Source organism: Octodon degus, unplaced genomic scaffold (genome assembly GCF_000260255.1).
Source record: "Octodon degus isolate 3935 unplaced genomic scaffold, OctDeg1.0 scaffold00248, whole genome shotgun sequence".
In the NCBI taxonomy this organism is placed as follows: Eukaryota; Metazoa; Chordata; class Mammalia; order Rodentia; family Octodontidae; genus Octodon; species Octodon degus.
The window spans coordinates 13,674-21,026 of NW_004524824.1; the positions used below are offsets into that span (position 1 = coordinate 13,674).

General features: G+C 34.7%; 1 pseudogene; it reads right to left on the reverse strand.

Annotated features, from left to right (window-relative positions):
• Positions 1–2,942: 2,942 nt before the first annotated feature.
• LOC101573180 lies at positions 2,943–3,245 on the reverse strand (annotated as a pseudogene).
• Positions 3,246–7,353: the final 4,108 nt, after the last annotated feature.

Genomic DNA, 7,353 nt, shown 5'->3' on the forward strand with positions numbered 1-7,353 from the left:
TCCTAGTACTCATGATGACACAAACATGATAACCTAATACCCATTATGAGGCAATCATGACATACTATTTTCTATTTTGATGAAAACGGGACTTTCTAACACACATTAGGAATTAACCATGAAACCTTAATAACCATTCTGAGGTAGGCATGACACCATAACACCCATTATGATGTAAACATGACATCATAATAACAATTTTGGGGTGACCATGACATGGTAATACATATTTTGAACTAACCATGGCATCCTAATACATAGTATAATGCAATCCGGACATGATAATACCCATTAAGAGGTAACCATGACATCCTAATACTCATTATAATGCAAACATGACACTGTAATACACATTTTGAGGTAACCATGACATCAAAATAACCATTATGCATCAAAAAGGAAATGATAGAACCCATTATGAGGTAAGCATAACATGTTACTACCAAGTATGTTGGAAACATGACATCATAATTCCTATTTTGAGGTGACCGTGATAGCCCACTACCATTTCTGATGCAAATATGACATAATAATTTTATTTTGAGGTAACCATGACCACCTCATGCCTATTAGGACACAAACTGGACATGATAATACCCTTTTATGAGGTAACCATGATATCCAAATACTCATTATGATGTAACCATGACATCCTAATACCCATTATGATGCAAACAGGACATGGTAATACATGTTTTGAAGTAACCATGACATCCTATTACCCATTATGATGCAAACTCACATCCTAATATGCATTATGATGTGAATGTTACATCATACTACTCATTTTGAGGTGATCAATCCCTCTCTAATCCCCAGAATAAGGTAACCATGATATCCTAATACCCATTGTGATGCAAAAATGACATCACAATACCCATTTTGAGGTAACCATTATATTCTAATAGGCGTTTTGATGCAAACAGGTTATGATAATACCCACTATGATGCAAACATGACATCCTAATACCTATTATGAACTAGACATGACATCCTATTACTCACTATGATGCAAACATGATGTCCAGATACCCATTAAGTTGCAAAGAGAACATGATGATATCCATTGTTCAGTAACCATGACATTCTAATATGCATTATCATGCAAAAGTGCCATATTAATAATCACTTTTAGTTAACTATGACATCCTAATGACCATTATGACACAAATGTGACATGATAATACCCATTTTCAGGAAAATATGACATCCTCATACCCACTATGATGAAACGAGACATCTTTTTTTTTTCTGAGTCATCTTAATACCCATTTTGATGTAACCATGAAAACCTAATATCCATTATTACAAAAATGTGACATCATAATACCCTTATTAACATATCCATGATATCCTAATAACCATTATGATGCAAACATTATATGTAACACCAATATTTAGGTCTACTTCACATCCAGTTCACATTATAACAAAAACAGGACATGATATTACCCATTGTGATGCAAATATAACATACTAATATGTATTATGAGTTAACAATGATATTACAGCACACATTACAATGCAAACATCATATTCTAAAACCCATTATGACACAAACATGCCATCCTCATACAAATTGACATGCAAACAGGACATGACAATAATGATCATGAGGTAAACATTACATTGTAATGCCCATTATGATACAAATAGAACAAGACAATATCCATTATTACGTAATCACAACACCATAATACCGATTATGATGCAAATAGGATAAGATAATTACAATTATGAGCTAACCATGACATCAAATATATATTATGAGATAGTCATTACTTCCTATTATCCATTATGATGTTAACCTGATGTGATAATCTTCACTATGAGGTAACACTCATTATAAGGTAATGATTTTCTAATACCCATTATGATGCAAACATGACATCATAATATCAATTTTGAAATAAACATGATTTGCAATACACAATATGACTCAAAGGTCACATCATAATACCCATTATGAGGTAACAATGACATTCTAATACTCACTGTTGGTAACGGTGACATCCTAATACTCGTGATATAAACATGACATAATAATACCAATTATGATGTAACTATGACATCCTATATACCCATTATGAGGTGACCATAAGAACTTAATACGCATTATGACTAAAACAGGATGTGATAATAACCATTATGAGGTAACCATGTTATCCTATTTATTTATTTATTTATTTATTTATTTTTTTGTTCCTCGAATGCCTTCAGGGCACTTTTGGCCAGCGGGAGAGGTGTGAGGTTCGAACTCCAGCAACCTGAGGCTGATAGTTTTGTGGAAGCAGCCACTTAAAGGCCTGAGCTAGGGCCAGGCTCCCTATCCTATCTATTTTGATGCAACCATGACATCATAATTCCGATGTTGAGGTATCCTTGACAAACTAATACCAATTATGATGCAAACATGATATGATAATACAGAGCTTGAGGTATCCATCTAATGCCAATACCCCTTATAGCAGAAACAAGACATGGTAATAATCATTACGTGGTAATCATGGCATCATACCACCCATTTTGAGATAATCATGACATCCTAATAGACAATATGATGCAAAAAGACAGTATAATACCCATCATGAGGCAACCATGACATACTAATACTTATTATTATTATTATTTTTTCAGAAAATTACTTTAATAGTTATAAAATGGTTTTTACACAATCAGTATAAAATAGCGATTTGATTATTTCATAATTATCAGAATTACTTAGACATGAGGTTCTGGCTAAGTAGGGCTGAGATCAACATGAGGCCTTGGACTGTCGGCTCAGATACCATCCTGGAAAGCCCATCCTGCTGGCTCTGTCATGCTCAGCTCTGGGGAGATGAACCGGTCCTTTAAAACAATTTCTTTCTTTACTCAGTCTTTGGAGGCTTAAAGTGAATTCGGCAGCGTTCATTAAACACCTTTGTCTGCTCTTTTCTAAGTTACTTTAATAATGTTAAATCATCCAAATTCTTTTCTCTCTCTTCTCGGAGGTTTTTTACTACTGCTGAAGTCTGGGCTATACAGTTTTTTATGACTCTGTCCCTACTGGCATGAGCTGCCATCAAAGACTCATACAATTGTTTACAGGTTTGGCTGGCGTCAATTTTCCCTGCAAAGGAAGCTGTTGGAACCGTAGTGTTTAATTCATGTACTATTCTGTCATCAATTGTCCTCATCACCTTGAGTAATTCCTGGAACTCGGCGAACTCCTCACAGTTCACACCGCCACTGGGCGCCGCCATATTGGACCTAATACCTATTATGATTTAAGCATGATGACCTATTATCCATTATGATGCAAACAAGATATGATCATACCCATTTTGAGGTAACCATGACAACCTAATAACCTTGACGATCAAAACAGTATATCATAGTACCCATTATTAGGTAACCATGTGATGAAAACATGCCTTTTGAGGGAAGCATAAAAACCTAATACCCATTGTGACACAAGATATGATAGTACCCAATATGATGTAACATGACATCCTACTGCACATTATAATGCAAACTGGAAGTTATAATATACATTATGACATAAACATGACATCACAATACCGATTAGGAGGTAACATGGTATAATACCCATTTTGATGTAACCATGATATTCTAATTCCTACTAAGACGAAAACATAATATCATAATACTATTTTGTGGGAGTCATGACATTCTAACACCCATTAAGATGCAACATGACATTTTAATAGCCATTATGAGGTAACCATGACAACCAAGTACACATCATGACTCAAGCATAACATCATAATACCCATATTGAGGTAACCATGACAAGCTAATGTCGACTAGGATGCAAGCATGACATCAAAATACCATCCTAATACCCATGAGGAGCCATGCAGGATGTGATAATACCCATTATGCAGTGAAACTGATATACCATAATATACATTATTAGGTAAGCATGATAGCCTAATACCTGCTATGATTCAAAGAGACAATATAATAATCATTATGAAGTAACCATGATATCCTAACACACATTATGATGCAAACAGAATATGAAAACAACCATTATGTGATAAGTGTCACATTGAAATACCCACTATGAGGTGAACATGATATTATGATATCATTATTATATAAACATGACATCCTAATACCCATTTTTATGCAAGCATGACATCATGATACCCATATTGATGTGACCAAGACATCCTAATACTTATTATGGTGCAAAGATGACATGATAAGACCATTTTTAGGTAGCCATGACATGCTAATACCCATTATGATGCAAGCACAATAGGATAATAGCCTTTATGAGGTATCCATGACAATCTAATGCCTATTAGGATGCAAACAGGACATATAATACAGTTTTATCATTTGATCATGATATCCTAAAACCCATTATGGTGCAAGCATGACATCCTAATGCCATTATGATGCATATAGTACATGGTAATACATATTTTGAAGTAACAATGACATCCTATTGCCCATTATGACTCAAACTCACATCCTAAAAGGTATTATGATGCAAACATGACATCATACTACCCATTCTGGGGTGAACAATCTCTTTCTAATCCCCAGAATGAGGTAACCATGATATCCTAATAACCATTATGATGCATAAATAACATCACAATACCGATTTTGAGGTTACCATTAAATCCTAATAGGCATTATGACACAAGCAGGTCACAAAGATTCCCATTATAATGCAAACATGACATCCTTGTAATTTAATTTATTTATTTATTTGCAGAACCGGGGATTGAACTCAGGCCCTTGCACTTGCCAGGGAAGCGCTTATTCCACTGAGCCATCTCCCCAGCCCTCTAAAACATGACATCCTAATACCCATTAAAAACTATCCATGACATCCTATTACCCATTATGACGCAAACATGATATCCAGATATCCAGTATGTGGCAAAAGAACGTGATAATATGCATTATTTCATAACCATGACATTCTATATGCATTATCATGCAAAAGTGACATGTTAATAGTTATTCTATGTTAACTATGACATCCTAATAACCATTATGACACCAGTGTGACATGATAATACTCATTTTGGGGGGGCGGGGAGATGGCTCAGTGGAGTGGGCGCTTCTCTGGCAAGTGCAAGGGCCTGAGTTCAATCCCCAGCTCCACCAAAAAAAAAAGTCACTTGATAATACTCATTTTGAGGTAAACATGACATTGTAGTGGATATTATGGCAGAAATGGGACATCTTAATACCCATTTTGATGTAACCATGATATCCTAATATCCATTAATATGAAAATGTGACATAATAATACCCGTGTTGATATATGAATGACATCCTAATAATCATTATGCTGCAAACATGATATATGATACTAATATTTAGGTGAACTTGACATGCAGTACACATTAGGATGCAAACAGGACATGATATTATCCATTATAATACAAACATGACATGCTAATATGAATTATGAGCTAACAGTGATATTCTAGTACACATTATGATGCAAACATCACATTCTAAAATCTATTATGACACAAACATGACATCATAATACAAATTGTGATGCAAACAGGACATGATGCCAACGATCAAGAGGTAAACATTATATTGTAATCCCCATTATGTTGCAAACAGGTCAATATAATATCCATTATTTAATAACCACATCATAATACCCATTATGATGCAAATAAGACATAGTAACAATTACGTTCTAAACATGACATTAAATGCCCGTTACAAGGTAGCCATTACATCCTAATACCCATTATGGTGCAAACTTGACATGATAATCCCCACTATGAGGTAACCATAACATCCTAATACCCATTATCGTGCAAACAGGAGATGATAACACCCATCATGAACTAACCATGACATCATAATACCCATTACAAGGTAATGATGATTTTCTAACACCTATTATGATACAAACATGACATCATAATAACAATTTTGAAATAAGCATGACATCACAATAGATATTATAACTCAAATGTTACATCATAATACCCATTATGAGGTAACTGTGACATCCTAATACTCATTATCATGTAACCATGACATCCTAATTCTCATGGTGATACAAGCATGACACAATAATACACATTATGATGTAACTATGACATTCTAATATTCATTATGAGGTAACCATGGTATCCTAAGCTCCATTATGATGTAACCATGACATCCTAGTATTCATTTCAAGGTAACCATGAAATTGTAATACCCATTCTGTTGCAGACATAACATCCTAATTCACTTTTGAGGTAACCACAGCATGCTAATATGCACTATGGAATAAGTTTTTTTTTTTTTATCTGAATGCCCTCAGGGGTGGTTTGGCTGGCTGGAGTGTTGTGGGGATCGAACTACAGCAACCTGAGGCTGACAGCTTTGTGGAAGCAGCCACTTAAACAACTGAGCTAAGGCCAGGCCCCCCATAATATGCACTATGATGCAAACAGTACATGGTAATACTCATTATGATGCAATTATGACATGCTAATACCAATAATGAGTTAACCATGACATCCTAATACTCATTATGAATCAAACATGATATCATAAGGCCCATTTTGAGGTAGCATGACATCCTAATACCCATTATGACACAAACAGAACATGATAACACCCACTATGAGGTAACCATGACATGCTAATACCCATTATGAGGCAACCATGACATCATAATCCACATTTTGAAGTCATGACATCATCCTAATACCCATGTTGAGGTAACCATTACATCCTAATATACTTTATGCTGCAAACAGGACTTGATAACAACCATTATGAGGTAAGCATGACATACTATTACCCTCTATGATACAAACATGACCTCACACTTCACCTTTTTGAGGTGACCATTACAACCTAATACCCATTAAGAAGTAACCATGATATTATAATACTCATTTTTAGGTAACCGACATCTTAATACCCATTATGAAACAAACGTGACATCATAATACACCTGTGAGGAAACCATGACATTCTAATTCCTGTTATGATGCAAACAGGACAAGATAATACCCATTATGAGGAATCCATGACATTCTAATACCAATTATGAAGTAATCTTGACATCCTAATGTCTATTAGGATAAGAAGAAAGTATGATAATAACAATTATCAGGTAACTGTGACATCCTAATACTCATTATGAGGTAACCATCACAGCCTATTTTTCATTATGGTGCACAAATGATATGGTAATAAATATTTTGATGTAACCATGACATCCTAATATCCATTATGATGTAAACATGGTGTCATAATACCCATTATGATGTAAGCAAGACATCCTAATACACATGTTGCAAACATGAAAGGATAATACCTATTATGAGGTAACAATAACATCCCATTACCAAT